Raw genomic sequence first — 19,194 nt, forward strand, 5'->3', positions numbered from 1 at the left:
TCTATTGAGGTGATCATATGGTTTTTATTCTTCAATTTGTTAATATTGTGTATCACATTGATTGATTTATATATATTGAAGAATCTTAGCAGCCCTGGGATAAACCCCACTTGACCACGGTGTATGATCCTTTTGATCTGTTGTTGGATTCTGTTTGCTAGTATTTTGTTGAGGATTCTTGCGTGTATATTTATCAGTGATACTGGTCTGTAATTTTCTTTTTTTGTAGTATCTTTGTCTGGTTTTGGTATCAGGGTGATGGTGGCCTCATAGAATGAGCTTGGGAGCGTTTCCTGCTCTTCAATTTTTTGGAAGAGTTTGAGAAGGATGAGTGTTAGCTCTTCTCTATAGTTTTGATAGAATTCACCTGTGAAGCCAACTGGTCCTGGACTTTTGTTTCTTGGAAGATTTTTAATCACAGTTTCAATTTCATTCCTTGTGATTGGTCTGTTCACATTTTCTATTTCTTCCTGCTTCAGTCTTGGAAGGTTATACCTTTCTAAGAATTTGTCCATTTCTTCCAGGTTGTCCATTTTATTGGCATAGAGTTGCTTATAGTAGTCTCTAACAATGCTTTGTACTTCTGCAGTGTCCACTGTAACTTCTCCTTTTTCATTTCTAATTCTATTGATTTGAGGCCTCTCCCTCTTTTTCTTCATGAGTCTGGCTAAACGTTTTTCAATTTTGTTTATCTTCTCAAAGAACCAGCTTTTAGTTTTATTGATCTTTGCTACTGTTTTCTTTGTTTCTATTTCATTTATTTCTGCTCTGATCTTTATGATTTCTTTCCTTCTACTAACTTCGGGTTTTGTTTGTTCTTCTTTCTCTAGTTCCTTTAGGTGTAAGGTTAGATTGCTTGAGATTTTTCTTGTTTCTTGAGGTAGGATTGTATTGCTATAAACTTCCCTTTTAGAACTGCTTTTGCTGCATTCCATAGGTTTTGGATCGTCATGTTTTCTTTGTCATTTGTCTCTAGGGATTTCTTTATTTCCTCTTTGATTTATTCAGTGATCTCTTGGTTATTTAGTAACATATTGTTTAGCCTCCATGTGTTTGTGTTTCTTACATTATTTTCCCTGTAATTTATTTCTAATCTCATAGCATTGTGATCAGAAAAGATGCTTGATATGATTTCAATTTTCTTAAATTTACTGTGGCTTGATTTGTGACCCAAGATATGGTCTATCCTGGAGAATGTTCCATGTGCACTTGAAAAGAAAGTGTAATCTGATGTTTTTGGATGAAATGTCCTATAAATATCAATTAAATCTACCTGGTCTATTGTGTCATTTAAAGCTTGTGCTTCCTTATGAATTTTCTGTCTGGATGATCTGTGCATTGGTATAAGTGAGGTGTTAAATTCACCCACTATTATTGTGTTACTGTCGATTTCCTCTTTTATAGCTGTTAGCATTTGCCTTATGTATTGGGGTGCTCCTATGTTGGGTGCATATATATTTATAATTGTTATATCTTTTTCTTGGGTTGATCCCTTGATCATTATATGGTGTCGTTCCTTGTCTCTTGTAACGTTTTTATTTTAAAGTCTATTTTATCTGAGTATTGCTACTCCAGCTTTCTTTTGATTTCCATTTGCAAGGAACATCTTTTTCCTTCCCCTCACTTTCAGTCTGTATGTATCCCTAGGTCTGAAGTGGGTCTCTTGTGGACAGCATATATATGGGTCTTGTTTTTGTATCCATTCAGCGAGCCTGTGTCTTTTGGTTGGAGAATTTAGTCCATTCACATTTAAAGTAATCATCAATATGTATGTTCCTATTACCATTTTCTTAATTGTTTGGGGTTTGTTTTCTACGTCCTTTTCTTCTCTTGTATTTCCCACTTAGAAAAGTTCCTTTAGCATTTGGTGTGGTTTGGTGGTGCTGAATTCTCTTAGCTTTTGCTTGTCTGTAAAGGTTTTGATTTCTCCATCGAATCTGAATGAGATCCTTGCTGGGTAGAGTAGTCTTGGTTGTAGGTTCTTCCCTTTCATCACTGTAAACATATCATACCACTCCCTTCAAGCTTGTAGAGTTTCTGCTGAGAAATCAGCTGTTAACCTTATGGGAGTTCTCTTGTATGTTACTTGTTGTTTTTCCCTTGTTGCTTTCAATCATTTTTCTTTGTCTTTAATTGTTGTCAGTTTGATTACTACGTGTCTCGGTGTGTTTCTCCTTGGGTTTATCCTGCCTGGGACTCTCTGCACTTCCTGGACTTGGGTGGCTATTTCCTTTCCCATGTTAGGGAAGTTTTTGACTATAATCTCTTCAAATATTTTCTCTGGTCCTTTCTCTCTTCTACTTCTGAGACCCCTATAATGCAAATGTTGTTGTGTTTAGTGTTGTCCCACAGGTCTCTTAGTCTATCTTCATTTCTTTTCATTCTTTTTTCTTTATTCTGTTCCATGGCAGTGAGTTCCACCATTCTGTCTTCCAGGTCACTTATCCTCTCTTCTGCCTCAGGTATTCTGCTACTGCTTCCTTCTAGTGTATTTTTCATTTCATCTCTCTTTGTGTTCTTTAATTCTTCCAGGTCTTTGTTGAACATTTCTTGCCTCTTCTCGATCTTTGCCTCCATTCTTTTTCCGAGGTCCTGGATCATCTTCCCTATCATTATTCTGAATTCTTTTTCTGGAAGGTTGCCTATCTCCACTTCATTTAGCTGTTTTTCTGGGGTTTTAATCTCGTTCTTTCATCTGGTACATAGCCCTCTGCCTTTTCATCTTGTCTATCTTTCTGTGAACATGGTTTTTGTTCCACACGCTGCAGGATTGTAGTTCTTCTTGCTTCTGCTGTCTGCCCTCTGGTGGACGAGGCTATCTAAGAGGCTTGTGCAAGCTTCCTGATGGGAGGGACTGGTGGTGAGCAGAGCTCAGTAAAACTTTAATCTACTTGTCTGCTGATGGGTAGGGCTGGGTTCCCTCCCTGTTGGTTGTTTGGCCTGAGGTGACCCAGCACTGGAGCCTACCCAGGCTCTTTGGTGGGGCTAATGGCAGACTCTGGGAGGGCTCACGCCAAGGAGCACTTCCCAGAACTTCTGCTTCCAGTGTCCTTGTCCCTGCAGTGAGCCACAGCCACCCACCCCGCCTCTGCAGGAGACCCTCCAACACTAGCAGGTAGGTCTGGTTCAGTCTCCTATGGGGTCACTGCTCCTTCCCCTGGGCCACAATGCACACACTCCTTTGTGTGTGCCCTCCAAGAGTGGAGTCTCTGTTTCCCGCAGTCCTGTCAAAGTCCTGCAATCAAATCCCACTAGCCTTCAAAGTCTGATTCTCTGGGAATTCCTCCTTCTGTTGCCAGACCTCAGGTTAGGAAGCTTGATGTGGGGCTCAGAACCTTCACTCCAGTGGGTGGACCTCTGTGGTATTATTGTTCTCCAGTTTGTGAGTCACCCACTTAGTGGTTATGAGATTTGATTTTACCATGATTGTGCCCTTCCTACCATTTCATTGTGGCTTCTCCTTTGTCTTTGGATGTGGGGTATATTTTTTGGTGAGTTCCAGCGTCTTCCTGTAGATGACTGTTCAGCAGTTCGTTGTGATTCCGGTGCTCTCGCAAGAGGGAGTGAGTGCACGTCCTTCTACCCCACCATCTTGAACCAATCCCTCTGTAGATTTCTCTTAAGATTTCTGAATACTGTAGCCTTAACTCCTGCTGAGTAAATCTGGCAGCAACAGTGAAGGAGGAGCACCTTTGATCATAGCTGGATTGTGTGAGCCTTTCCATGTTCCCTCTGACTCCACCTTGGTGCCAGACAACACGCAGGTTTTGTTTATTGGGACATCGACGAGTTTGGATGATGCCAGGCAGGTCCTGTTGTGCAGAGTCTCCTCAAGGCTGTCTCTCTGAGCCACAGAATAACGCTGGGGCTTTGCTAGATCCCCTGTGCTCGGCCATTCCTCTGCTGTTAAATTGCTGTCGTCAATAAATCATTTCATAACTAGCACGGTGTATCATTATCCCTTTCACAACAAGTAGCACAGTTTGTCAGGCAACAGTGGTTGGGAAGACAGCATCCAGCAGCAGGGACACACATGACAGTGGGAAGAAATAGCTGCAGTTTCACAAAATGCTTTGAGTACTAACTTAACCTGCTCTGTATCGAGTCATTCCCAACTGAATACATTCCATTGTATTTGTTTCTTTTGTTTACAAGGACACGCAAAAATTCATTCAGATTCTATCAAAACTTGAGGATTAACTGAACATTCGGAAGACAATCCTAATTCTGAGGCCAGGATTGATCAGAAACCAAGAAAGACTGCACACCAGGCTTGGAGGAAACAATAAGGATCACAAAGTAAGTAGGTCTTAAAGAGACTGTAACATGGCCAAGCAAGGGGGTCAAGAGAGCCAATGTAATTCTCTGAAGTGGGTTATTTCATCGTCCTTTAACACACATGTTGCTTCTGTCACTTGTGTCCCTCCTAACCAATTGCCTCTCGCTCTGTTCTGTCTTAATGGCCTCTGCTTATCCGTTACTTGCATTTACTCATGTCTTCTGATATCTCACGGTCACTACTGCCTGCTTCTTTGTGTCTTTACTTTTCTGGTGCCTCTATCAACTGCTGATTCTCTTTTAGGATCAAGCCATACTCAGAAGAGCAAGAATCCACAAGTACACAATCACCTCACCCTTCCTGGGCAAGTCTCACTCTGAGTCTACTCATGAGCAGCTAACCCGCCTAGGTGTGCATTCTTGGTCCAGTTGACATGCCAGTGGACATATGTGGTACACAGCATGGCCACCTATGCTTAAGAAGGCACTCAGCACCACTCCCCTCAGCAGGGACTAGGGGTGGGGACTCCATAACGAAACCATGCCTGTAGAAAGATTTCGAAGCTTGCTTTATCTCCAAGTTCCATAAAAGGCTCTTTCTGTGTATTGATGATATTGATTTGGCTATGTCAGTACATAAAGAATAGGTGAAGCATGACCTAAATAGCACATCTTGACAAAAATTAAGTGAAAATATAGGAGTTCCCTGCTACCTTGTTTTCACGGTATTAAATCATATTAAAATAAAGTTAATAACTCACATTCTGTACCTTTACATCACATTCCACTGAAAGCTATGCAAATAAAATACTCAGAAGTTCCATATTCTGTATGTTTGAGAATACTATTGTTCTACTTGTGATTCTAACAGGAAAACTGAGTTTTAGGTGAATGCAGAAATAGCCACTGAACCAAAGTACTTTTTTTGTTTTGTTTGTGTTTTCGTTTTCTTTGGCCGCACCGCATGGCATGTGGGACCTTAGTTCCCCGACCACGGATAGAACCCGTGCCCCCTGCAGGGGAAGCACAGAGTCTTAACCACTGGACCACCAGGGAAGTCCCCCAAAGTGCTTTTTAATCGAAGTATAGCTGATTTACAATGTTGTGTTAATTTCTGCTGTACAGCATAGTGATTCAGTTATATATACATATACATATTCTTTTAAAAACTCTTTTCCATTATGGTTTACCACAGGATATTGAATATACTTTCCTGTGCTATACAGTAGGATCTTGTTGACCCCAAACTCCCAATCCATCTCTCCCCTCCCCCCTCCCCCTTGGCAACCACAAGTCTTGAACCAAAGTGCTTTTGATGGAGAGAAAAAAAAGAAGTGCAGTCCCAGGAGCCATTGACTAGACTAGTCTACTCAGTTCTCAAGAAGTATATAGAAAAGTTACACTCCTTATGTTTCTGTCAGGATTCCCCATCTATGGTGTTGCCTAAACCCCACGTCCCTACAAGCAGCATTGGAGCTTATCTTTGGCTTAGCATCCTGAAGAACACTTGAATACCAACAAACTACATGGTCAGTAGAACAATTTCAAGAACACAGACACGAAGAATCGTTCTGGACTTTCCCTGGTGCCCTCCCAGCCCTGCCCAGGAAATTAGAGGGATGTGAACTAGCAATAAGTTTAAAAAGAAATGACCCAAAAATAACCTTAAGCTTTCAATAGCCACCATCTCATTGTAATTCAGTACTAGTACTACAGAGAGATGGGAGGCAAAAAAAAGAGGGGAGAAAGAGTAAAAAAAGAAAAAGCCAACCTAGCAGCAGGAAGAAATATTTTTTATCCTGCATTATTAGTTTTTTGATTATCCCCTCACTCCAGGTCTCCTTGAGGCCAGGAAGGTCGATCAGGACAAGACATGGCCATGTGTCTTGAGCATGTAAAGGCTGGAATATGCCACTAACCAGCTAACACTCAGCCTACTGCTTGGCCCACATGGCAAGTGGCTGGAAGAAAGGTGAACGGCATTTTGCCTGGCCTTTTAAATCAATCTTGCCAGAACAGGACGAATCTAAGAGATCACTCCAGCCAGAAGTTGTTCACCTTTTCGGCAGCAAGCTCCATATTTCACATGAAATCTTACAAAGAGACCTAACCAACAATGCAGATGAAACTAAAGCTTACATGTAAAAACCAACCACTCAGAGGTCTGGAGGACACTTTCCAGGAAAAGAGAATGGCAAAGGCTCTGAAGTAGTGACAACCTGGGGTACTTGAGTAATAAAAGAAGTCACCAGGGCTGACACAGTGAAGGGGAGCATTCTGGTGCAAGGGAAGGTAAGAGGGGGCTGGTTATTCCTCTGGGGCCAATATCATGGAGTTTGGAAATCCAATGGGACAAGTTCAGCCAAGAGAATAGCATGATCTGATTTGTCTTTTTTTTTTTTTTTTTTTTTTAAGTAATCTTTCTGGCTGCTGTGTGGAGAATGGATTTTAAGATGGCAAGAGTGGAAGCAGTGAGGAGATTATCACAGCAGAGAAAAAACCAGATGGAGGGAAGTGGGCAAATTCAGGATGTGTTTTGGAGACAGATGGGGCAGGACTTGTTGCTGGATGGGATGTGACTGAAAGAAACAGAGGAGTCAAGGATGACACCTATGTCTTGTCATGAGCCCTGAGGCGCCATTACTGGATTGGGAAAGGCGGGAATAAACACGGGTTTGCAGTAGTGCTGCTGGGGTGAAAACCAAGAGAGTTCTCTTTGGGACATATTATGTGTTGAGATACCTACTAGATATCCAAGTGGATATATCAGGTAGGCAGTGAATAAAGTCATCCGGAGATGAGGTGCAAGGTCAAGGTTGAGAATAATCAGTATATAGCCAGTATTGGAGCTACGGAGTAAGAGATTTCACCTGGGGAGAACCTGTGCGTGAAGGAGAGACCTAGAGTATTATGATATTTAGAAATGGGAAGAGGAGGAGGAATCTGCAGAGAAAACTGAATTGTGGACAGTGGGAAGGAGAAGAAACAGAAGACAGCAAAGTCACAAAAGCATCCCTGGACCCCACTCCCAGAGATTATGATTCCACAGGTCTTGAGCAAAGCCCAGTAAACCTTAATTTTTAAAGAGCTCCCGGTGTGCTTCACCTGTGCTGCAAGTTTTAGGAAACACTATTACAAGAGCACAAAGCTGATTATGAGACAGGCTTTGCTGCAGTGCTGGCACCTGGACAAATAGCTCCTCCACCAACAAAATACAAACTATAAGGGACTAAAAAGAACCATGTGCACGTGCAGTTGAGGCAAATTATGGACAACAAGATACAAAAAGACCAAAAAAACCCAACTGCCACTTCTGAAGAGCTGGGAGCAAAAGCAGGGTACTACGCATGCCCCCTGCACTCAACATCGCCAAAGGGGTGGGCAAACCAACTAAGCCACCCCTACCCTCAGCCCATATAAGGAACCAGCTCGCCCCCTGCTTCGTGAGAGCAAGCAAGTGAGCCTGTTGCTTACCTTTGCTCCCCACTGCTGCAGCAGGGGCCCCAGTAAAGCCTTGCCTGAATTTCTTGTCTGGCCTCTGATCAATTTCTACTGATTGAGGAGGCCAAAAACCCGGGTCAGTAACAGTTAGTCAAGCCCAGAACTCAAACCCAGCTCTTCTGACCTTTACTTGTTCACTCTTTCTGCTGCTCCTATTCCTTCTCACTTTAAAAAATGAGCGCATCTAATTGTCAGGCTTGTATTAAAATACCTTCCATTCCTCAAATGGTTAACTCCAGCTAGTGCTCTAGACTTTCTGTCTTCTGTCAAATTTTTGGAAAGGGGTGTCCATACCATCTGTTTTCTCACCTTCCACTGATTCCTAGACCTACCATTACCTCCTATCACCCTCTCATTACCCTGCTTTGCTCCGGTCAGTGGAAGCAAATCAATCCACTCTTCCCACTTCTTACTTTAACCTGGTGATCACACTGACACCATGGACCATTCATTCCTTCAAACAAATCTCCACTCTCTTCAATCTCCCAGTCCCTCTTCAATTTTTTTCTCGTTAATTTTCTGAATGGCTCCCCTCTGCCCACCCCTTAACCACATGCAGAATTCTACTCATGGTCTGTTGCTCTTTCTCTTCCCCAGCAGTTTGGGTGCTGGGGGGTAGGATAGAAAATGTGTAGTGTGGAAAACCACTGAGAAATAAAATACTGCCTGCCACATCAGTAAACAAAGGATGTTGCAGCCATCAAGCCATCACATTACAGCTGCCCAGACAGTGAGCCCTGAGGGAACTCAGGATGGAGACAAACGGGCTGCCCACTGCCAAGCACATCTGGCAGTCAGCCGCTGTAGCCACCCCCAGTAGTGCACCTGAGGAAACTCAGGATAAGGAAACTCAGGATGAGAAAACAGAGGATACTGGCCCCAGAGGGCCGAGGTGCATATCAAAGGAATGATTTCAGTAAGCCTAGACTCTTGCATCTTCCCATACACAGAAAAGCGCTAAATTCCTTAACTTGAAATATCTGGTTTCCTTTTATTAACAGTAATCCTTTGATGTTCCGACTACCTGGTCTTTTGTTGCAAAAACTTCTACATACCCTGGCTTCCCCCTTGGCTCTTCGGAACACCTTTCTCAACATTTATCTAAAGTCCTCAGAAAGTCTGCTGAATAAAACGTAACTCTCGACTTTTAGGTTGTGTATTTTTTTCAGTTGACACCATCTTAAGCATTTCAGATAAAATCCTCCTATCTTGCTGATGGAGATCTATTATCCTAATGACCACCTACTTGCCAATGACCTTCAATTCTAATGTTTGATGATGATCCCTGGGTTTTAGGCTCATAAACACAACTGCAGGATGAAAAGAGTCTGTTGAATGTTCCATGGGTAGTTCCCACATAACATGATCAAAAACCGAACTCAGTATCTTGTTTTGCACACTAGTTTCTTCTACTCTAATCATAACCTCATTTAATGAAATCACCATTAATTCAGTCACTTTAGCCCAAAATCAAGAAAGCCCCAAACGTGGGGTAATTCCTCAATCCCAACCTCACTTCTCACCTCTGCATGCAAGAAGCCACACAGCCTTGGTAATTTCACCTTCCTGGAATCTCCAATTTGCCCTTTCCCCTTTAACATGTACCATCCCAGCAAAAGTTCAAGTCCCGTCAGCAGTTTCACAGGTTGGCATGAAGCTTCCTTGCCTTGAGTTTTACTTGCCTTTAAATCTCTGTGGCTGAATGGGAAGGTGGGGTGAGGGTTTGAAGATATGACCACATCACCACCCTGCTATGACACTTCAGTGGCCCTAGACCACATCCTGAATAAATCTAAATCTTAACAGAGAATTCAAACACCCTCTATAACCTGACCTACTTCTCCCTGGTAGCTCCATCTCCTTGTTTTCCCACATAGTTCCATGTAGTTTTTCCATACTGTTCCCATCTTTCTGTGCTTGCAACTCACACTCTCTCCTTAACCTGAACATGGGGTCTTCAAGTTAACCCTCTTTCTTCCCAAGGAATTAGCTCAGGAAGCATATCACAGACCTTGAGGATCCGTAAGTTGAACCTCTGGTGAGCTCCTGAAACAGACTGTGCTTATCTAACCGTGCTCCCTCAAAAAAACTTGTTTGATAAGTCTATCCTCTCACCAGAGTATAAACTCTTCAAAGGAAAGGATGGGATTTTATTTATTGCTATGCTATCTAGAACATGTAGACAATTATTCATGGCTGTCCGGCACTTCCACACCTTAGTTAGCATTTCTTTGACACTTAACAAGTTTCTAGAATGCACACCCTTGTCCTTACTTATCCTGGTAGAGGGATATTAAACTAATTTAAGAATAATATCACTAGGCTCAAAATGTCCTCAAAGATGAACAAAGATACATTGTATTTCTGTTTTGGGTTTTTTCATTTTGTTTTGTTTGCTTATCTTCTGCTCATATTATCTGTCAGAAGCTTTCTTCGGTGGAGAAAATGAGAGCTGAATTGAAGTAAAATCTATATCCTCTTCCTGTTAAACTTCCACTGAGGTTTTTAGAGAAAGGGCCACTTTCCAGGAAGTTTAATAAGGTTTACTTCACAAGAATGGCAGATTGAATAAACTGAGATTTCCTAAAAAGGTGGTGGCCATATTTCTACAAATTCTTCTCAGTAACTAATAGTTGGCAATCCATAACATGAAGGAATATTATTTGGAGAATTTTTTCATCATCCACTGTAGGATATGTTGTAAAGTAATGCACTACTACCCAGCAGTTCTCATCTTTAAGGTTGATGTACTCAACTGTGTGCACGTTAAGCAAAGTAGCACAATTTATACCAATTCCATAGAAATAACCCTACTCTGTTCATAGAATCACAGTCTCTTACAGTTCAGTGTTACTCATACTTTCTACTGAAGTGCCCCCACTGGCACAAGAGGATAAATTCATATCCCCAAGGCATTTATAGATGGAGCCTAAAAAGATGTGGAATGCACAAAATGGCTTTGACGTTTCAAGTTGCATCTTCACAATTCAAGAAAATTTTTTTCCATAATTGTGTTCATGTTTATATTTTACTGACCTCAAAGGGAATACCACTGATTTTCAAAAAGATGTAGCTTGTCTAGCTTATGGATTCTTATATCCACAGAACACCCCAGCAGTGTGCCTACACCAGGCTGGAATTTTGAAAGACGTGTGTAGTTAAAAACTGACCTATTACGTAAAATGGTCCTCATTTTAGGCTTGTCCAATGTTTTCCTATGGTTAAATACAGACAAACTATATTTGGAAGGAATATCATTGAAGTGATGCTATCTTCTCATTCTATCCCATCAGGAGTAATTTGTGGATTTGTCCCATTGCTGGTGATGTCAACTGTGACAACTTGATTAAGGTGGTATATAGCAGGATTCTCTACTGCTAAATTACTAACTCCCCCTTTGTAATTCGTCAGTATCTTGTGGAGAGATACTCTGCGATCCTGTAAACATCCTGTTACTCCTAAAACTTTCAGCCACTGGTTTTAGCATCCAATGACACTTATCTTAATTAACTTTACGATAGATGCTAAATAATTTTCCATTTCCATCATTCCTTCTACATTTATTCATTTATTGTAAGGAAGAGCTTTCTCTTTCGAAACCTCCATTTATTTTAATATTCATTTAAAAAATATACCAGTGTAGATTCATGGATTCTTATTTAATGAGTTACAACCATTACGATGATCTCTTTGACCAGTGGCAGCCCCTTCTAGGTGACTGCTGTTTCCTTTTTACATGTTCAATTTGAGGACCATTATATAAAATAACTGACTTTACACTTGAAAAATTCAATGTAATGAACAATAAGGGAAGATCAAGCAATTATTTGGATTAAAGAAGGCGAAAGAGATCTCTCAACTGAATGTAAGCCATGATCTAGGATTTGTTACTGTTATAAAGGACTTTACTGAACAATTGATGAAAGATGAATAAGGTCTTTAGATTGGATAATAGAATTGTATCAATGTTAATTTCTTGATAAATAAACTACAGTAATGTCAGAAGATATGTTTTTTAAAAACATACACCATAAAGTGTTTAGGGGAAAGGAAGCATCATGTCTGCAACTTAATCTTAAACAAGTCAAAAAAATAAACCGTAATTGTCTACATACCAATACATATACTGATAAACACAGAAAGAGATGATGCCAAAGCAAACATGGTCAAACGTTAACATTTGAAGATTGTCAGTAAAGGGCTTAAGGGAATTTTTTGGTACTATATTGCAACTTTTTTGCAAGTCTGAATTATGTCAAAATAACTTTTTAAAGAAAACCCTATTAGTCACCTACTCACCCAATGCAGTAATTCCTTCTTCAGTATCACCACCACCAGACATACATCCCTCACTTGCCTCTGTACAGATTGCAGGAGAATGTGGCCATAGAAATAATGTTCCATAATGGGCATTTCTAGTTGCCAGCTTGACCCCAAATATGCCATCTTAAAACTTAGCTCCCGTGATACTGCCTCTGGCTTTGGAGGAAAAACAGAATAATCTTGTCTCTAATTCCGTGCGGAATCAATTTGAATATGTCTCTAGCCTTTCTAGGCCAATTATTTCCTTTTTATAATAGCACTACACATATAAAGTGATTTCTTGAATCATCACCATTACTGCCATTATGGCCACCTTCATGGGTGTGGGACCAGTATGGTCACATGGGGCCCCATGCTTGATTTAATGGTCTAATACTGATGTCTTGAAATGCTTAATTTTTGAACAAGGGGACCCACATTTTCTTTTCTTTTTTTTTTTTTCTATTGGAGTATAATTGCTTTACAGTGTTGTGTTAGTTTCTGCCGTACAATGAAGTGAATCAGCTATATGCATACATATATCCCCTCCCTCTTGGACCTCCCTCCTATCCCCACCCACCCCGCCCATCTAGGTCATCACAGAGCACAGAGCTGAGCTCCCTGTGCTATCCCGCAGGATCCCACTAGCTATCTATTTTACACATACTAGTGTATTTATACCAAACCTAATCTCCCAATTCATCCCACCCGCCCCTTCCCCTCCTATGTCCACACGTCCGTTCTCTACATCTGAATCTCTCTTCCTGCCATGGAAATAGGTTCATCTGTACTATTTTTCTAGATTCCACATATATACGTGTTAATATACAATATTTGTTTTTCTCTTTCTGACTTACTTCACTCTGTATGACAGCCTCTAGGTTCACCCACATCTCTACAAATGACCCAATTTCATTCCTTTTTATGGCTGAGTAATATTCCATTGTATACATGTACTACATCTTCTTTATCCATTCATCTGTCGATGGACATTCAGGCTGTTTCCATGACCTGGCTATTGTAAATAGTGCTGCAATAAACACTGGGGTTCATGTGTCTTCGAATTATGGTTTTCATTTCGCACTCAGTACCACAAATTTTGTACCCTGTTCTGCTGCCACCAACCTATGTGGCACCTTTGTGTAAACTGGACGCCTGTGAGAACACAGGTCTTGGCTATAAAACAGCAGCAAGGAAAACCAGCCCCTACCCTCATGTGGTTGTAGCCATGTTCTGGGGGGCATTCCTGCCTGGTGGAATGCGGGCTGCATTTCAACACCAATCCCCTTCCTTGGCTAGATGCTCCTGTGTAGTGTGCAATTCCATCAGGAGGCCTGGACTCTCAGATCTTTCAGTAATATTCACAGAAGTTAATTTCAGTCCAAAGGGAAAAATGATCAACCTTTGGCCAAGTAGATAGTATTTTATTTTCTCTTAACTCTGGCCACATTCTTCCAAGAGAAGAGGAAGAAGGATTTTAAACTTTTGTGCAATTGCTACCAGGTGCTGAGAATGGGTCATAACATATTTTCCATAACCTCTGAACAAATTCCATGTTCTGAAAAGGAAGGAAGGGAAAAGTACAGATACAGCTGGAGGCCTTGGGGGCTTTCAGGGCCACATGCTGCACTTGGCAGGGCTCTGATGACTCACCTACTCCCGATTCCCTTTAGACCTCTTCTTTATTGCAGTAAACATTAGGAGTACCACACAAGCCAGGGAGGACAAAGACGGTCCTTGTAATAACAGCATCCTTGTGAGCTATGGATTGGCTAAAAAGCCGGTTGCCATGTTAGTCCCATGGCACAATCATGATACACAGCTCACAAATGCCCTTTCACAGAACCATATCCAGCACTGATAGGGTTGCCTTCAAACCAAACAAACATCTATAATACAAAGGTGATAGATAAGGCTTCCTACTAGGCTCAGAGGTCGAGACAATGAGAGTAATGCAACGGAATCTTAAAGCAGGTTACCATCGAACAAGGGAAGATCAATCCACAGATAACTTCAAGATAACCATGATTCTGGGAAAATGATAAGTACCATGGGAGAAGCGCTAAAGAAATGCTAGTAGAGCTCAAAGGTGGATATCTAGGTTTTATCAATTTGGAAGCTGGAGATGCTGGAGGGGACCTTTTTCTAAGGGCTCAGTTGGTACGTCAGGCTGCTGAGGTCAATTAGTATTAAGGGATTTGCTAAACTAGGTTTCATAAAGGACACGGTATCCACAACAGACCTTGGATGTAGGAATTAGGTGGGGAAAGGCAGGAGTGCGAGATGGGGCTGGGAATACACTCCAGGAAGAAGAAAGAATATGAGCACATCAAGGAAGAAGAAAAGTCCATGTAGCAGAATCTAAGCTGTCCTAACTCAGCTTGAGCCCAGCACGCTTGTATGGATATAATGGGTAATAAGACGGAAAACGGAGGTTAAGGCTGACGGAACACCAGACAGACGCGCCGATGTTTGTTTTTATATTTAATTTTACCATCAACAGGGGGCTATGGACAGTTTTTAACAGGTGAAATTATTTATCAAAGCCATGAAGCCAAGATCCATAACTGAGGTCTAGGTGGATATCTCCTCTAAGTTCTCAAAAAAGATACTGCCCTCCCCCACCAAAGCAAATTAAAATAATACTGTTTTCGCTATGGGCCTGTAATTAGGTAGGGAGTTTCATAGCTTTTAAATGAGATTCTCTAAGTTCTTCACTCATTCTTGGCACGACTGTATGATATTTTAGGAGTGTCTCAAATAAGCCATCTATTTAAATTATATTCAGGATGCATCATGTTTTATAGATTCCTTTTCTTTAAAAATCAGCAGAACAATGGGTTCCTGCTGCGTTTTATCCCAAGTGGCCAACTTGCTATGTGACTATAACAGTCCAAGGTTTCCCTCATCCCCCCAACCCCAACTCCCGTATTGAAGAAAAGGCTCAGGTGTTAAGAAGAGTTTGCCGGGGACTTCCCTGGTGGCGCAGTGGTTAAGAATCCGCCTGCCAACGCAGGGGACACATGTTCGAGCCCTGGTCCGGGAAGATCCCACATGCCGCGGAGCAACTAAGCCCGTGCGCCACAACTACTGAGTCTGCGCTCTAGAGCCCGCGAGCCACAACTACTGAGCCCTCGTGCCACAACTACTGAAGCCCGTGCGCCTAGAGCCCGTGCTCCACAACAAGAGAAGCCACGACAATGAGAAGCCCGTGCACAGCAACGAAGACCTAACACAGCCATAAATAAATGAATAAATAAATAAATAAATGTATTAAAAAAAAAAAAAAAAAAAAAGAAGAGTTTGCCCGACCAAGGGGTGATGATAGAGGCCAAACGTTTTGTACGCAGATGAAGAAGAGGGAAAAACGGCAACACCTAAGCAGCCAAATGTTCACCCATGAGAATAAACAACTACGAATAACTGAATATTCCTCCTTTTGACAACTGTCCAGCGGCAGAAATAACAGATGCCAGAGCAGCCCGACTTCCTCCAGCGTGACTGAATCAGACAAACGAGAGGAGGCCTGTGGGAGCCACTCCCTGCACATGGACTTCTGCCAGCTTGTTGGGGGTGAATGTGGGTTGCTTTATTTATTTATTTTACCTCCAGAAAATCACTTTGAAATGGAGACTCAGCTATTTCCAGCCCCAGGCGACTGGGTGGGCAGCCAGCATCTCTCCGACACAGGGTGGGATTATTAAGGAAAAGAAAATGGTTTAAGATGACAGGCACTTTGGCTACCACAACAAAATCTGTACTGATTTTCTTGTGGCCACTAAGGCAGCAATGAGTCATGATTTATATATAAAAATATATATTATATATATATATAATATATAATAACATATATATAAAGTATATATATATTATACATATGTATTATATATGTGTGTATGTATATGTGTTTATATATATAATAACTTGTCCACGTGGAGAAACTCAATTTCTTCAGAACCAGAATAGGAAAGCCATCACTGCTTTCCTCAAGGAAATGCTCAAAGGCACATGAACTTATCTTTCTATGACGGTTCTCAAACTCCCATTTAATAGAAAGCAATCAACACGGCTTGGTAGCAAGAGCACCCAGGGAGGGTGAATGGATGAATATAAGATCTGGTTCCATGTCTGCTGGGGGACCTGTGGTCAAGCCACCTACCCTTTCTGAGTATCACTTTCTCAGCTATTAATGATGACATTGGAGCTATGGGTTAAATCCGTATTTCCCAAATAGTGCCTCCAAAAGGTGTTCTAAGGGTCTTGATACTCAAAGTAGGGCCCACAACTGGCAGCATCCACATCATCCGGGAACCCTTAGACATGACAGAACCTCGGACCTTGGACTGGACACACCAAATCATTTTAACTGAATCATCTACATTTCAATCGGAACCCAGTTGATTTGCATACGTGTTAAAATTTGAGAAACACTGTTCCTGGCCAAGCTGCCCCAAAGATACCTGATCATAGACTCACCTGGATAACTTCATACATACACAGCTTCCCTGGTCCTTCCTCAGGTCTGGGGTAGAAGCCAGGAATCTGCATAGTTAACTGATACTCCAGGTGGGTCCATTTCAATAAAACTATGAGTGACATAAATAAAATGACTGTGTCTATACTGTTTCCCTTTAAAATCGAATGATCTCTAAGCGATACCATGCCAGCGAGCTTCCTGGTGTTTTTATAGAGATGAGTTAACATGATCATGACAAGACATCCCTCAGCTGATGGCCCAGATGCCATGAAGGTTTTGCCCACTGCAGTTCTGAAATTGTTAAATTCTTAATGGATCATTGGTTAAATGCAGGAAGCATAAGGAGCTCTGATGTTGAACTACAGTAATTTAATGAATCATATAAAAATGATACTAATTTTGCAAAGTCCCCTCACGACAACTGTCAGATTCGTAAGCTACATTCATATATCAAAATCCTTATTTAGCACATGAAGATGTCTTTAGCACTTCAAAAACCAATCTTAAAAAGCAGAAATATCATGACAATTATGTCCAATTTGGCTTTTCATTTATTGGGAATAAAAGCTATCCTCATGTGCAATGTGTTATTTGCTGGGAAGTGCTTGCAAATAGCAGCGAAAAATCTCTTATTTCAAGAAAACATGAAAGTTATACAAAAATAAGAAGTGGTTTTTTTTTTTCCGTCCTGCAAGCAAATCAAAAGAATTCCAAGCAAGGTCCTAAAGGCAGTTTTTCCTCTCCACTTTCGATGCCAATAAACATAGTTAAATTTCAGTGTACGTTTTAATGTATACTGGTCCCCAAGTCAAATGCAATATTTAATGACAAATTATGTCTTGACTTGCATAAATAATTTTAAATAAAGAATCTGTCACTTGCTACATAGAAAGAGATTAAAAATATATTGTAAATATTAGAGATTATATTAAGCTAACTGCATAATACAGGCTTTAAGGATATTCTTTTTTTTTGATTTAAAAATCACATCTTTATCATATTCAGATGTGCATATCATACATAAGAATGACAAAATGATTTTTTTAATCCCTGAAGAGATTTGCAAGATTAGTACCACAAAAGTATCAGCTGACTCTAAAAAAGTAGAAGTGATAGAAAAGTGTTTTCCATGTTTTTTTAAAACATTCTGTGATCCTATCATACTTGGGAGAGTTGGATACCTAGGGCTGGCCTAGAATGGACTTTTAGAGTCTATATATCCATGAGCCACAGAAAAATCACTAAGGCACTCGAAATGTAATTCAGTTCAATTAGTTTAAGTATTAACACACTTACTGGTGAATGTTGCTTGGGCTACAGAGGATCAAGTATGTCATAAAATAATAGCTAATGATTGATAAGAGTTAACACCGTGTTAGGTGTGGTTTTAAACACTTCATAGTTATCAATACTTCTGACTCTTCCAATAACTATGAAGTCAGCACTCTTTTATCATAATATGAAGACACAGAGATGAATCAATTGTCCACCATCACAACACTAAGTAGTGGATTTAGGAACTGGAAACCAACAGGACTTCAGTATCTGGGTTCTCAGCCCCCAGGGTACACATTTATCAAACTGGAAACTCTAGGAGCAAAGGCGCATGGCAGAGAAGTGAGGGTGAAACACAGGACATTCAAGTGTTTAGAAGGATGAAGTAGAGTGTACATGATCAAAGCCTATGGGAAATTAACAAAATAGGTCTGAGTCATTCTTTGCCAAACTTTATAAGCAGGGGGAAAACCTCTGGAGGTTTCTAGCAGGCATGTGACAGTCAGGAATGAAGTGACCAAGTATGGAGATGACAGAGATTGGAGACAGACAGATTAATGAAATGCTATTTATAGGAATTCATAGAATAGGTCATGTGGGGCTCAAAGAAGTAGAGAAAAAGAGGAAGGGGAAAGTGACACTGAGAAGAAGGAAATCAAGGGAACTTGTGTTGAAATTCCCTACACGGTTTTGCCTCTCCTTTCTTCAGGATCCAGAGGATAATCTGCCTCACCCTGACCAGGGTCAAATATTGGGTTGGCCAAAAAGTTTGTTGAGGTTTATCCATAAGATGTTACAATACAATACCTCGGCTAGCCTAGGCGAGGCCATGCCAGGAGCACAAAGCTGGACTTGTTAAGGAAGAATAAAATCAAACACATTCCCTTTCTCAACTGACCTGTCAGAAAGTATCTGTGGGCTAAAATTAACTAAATAACAATAGGAAAAATATTTCCCACAGCTCTTACATCAAGAGCACAGCTTGCAAGGTCCTCCTTGGTCTCCTAGGACCCAGTCAACAGCCAGGAAAGAGCCTCCCAGATCACCAGGATAAGGAAGGTGAAACGCATATGCTGACAAGGAGATTTCATTTCCCAAGAAACATAAACGTCTCTGCAAAGAGTAATACACTCCTACTCTTAATCCCTAAACCATCAACATCTGCTACAAAGAATTCCTTGAGTCCTTAAATAAATCCCCCTTGTCCCGTATTCTTCACGGCACTCTCAAAAGCAGCATTAAAAAAAAATAGAAAACAATAACCATCTCTGCCCTCCATCTCTTTGTTGGGGGAAGGGTAACACTCCTGGGCTCACAAAGGAGATTTTATGGGGACCCATGGGGTGGGTAAGATACATTTA

At 41.0% G+C, this 19,194-nt stretch overlaps 1 protein-coding gene across 1 annotated transcript in view; it reads right to left on the reverse strand.

Moving 5' to 3' along the window:
• The window catches only part of UNC5D (unc-5 netrin receptor D), a 265,917-nt gene that overhangs the window by 233,578 nt on the left and 13,145 nt on the right, over window positions 1-19,194 (reverse strand). The window lies entirely within an intron of this gene.

Source organism: Balaenoptera acutorostrata, chromosome 21 (assembly GCF_949987535.1).
Source record: "Balaenoptera acutorostrata chromosome 21, mBalAcu1.1, whole genome shotgun sequence".
NCBI classification, from domain to species: domain Eukaryota; kingdom Metazoa; phylum Chordata; class Mammalia; order Artiodactyla; family Balaenopteridae; genus Balaenoptera; species Balaenoptera acutorostrata.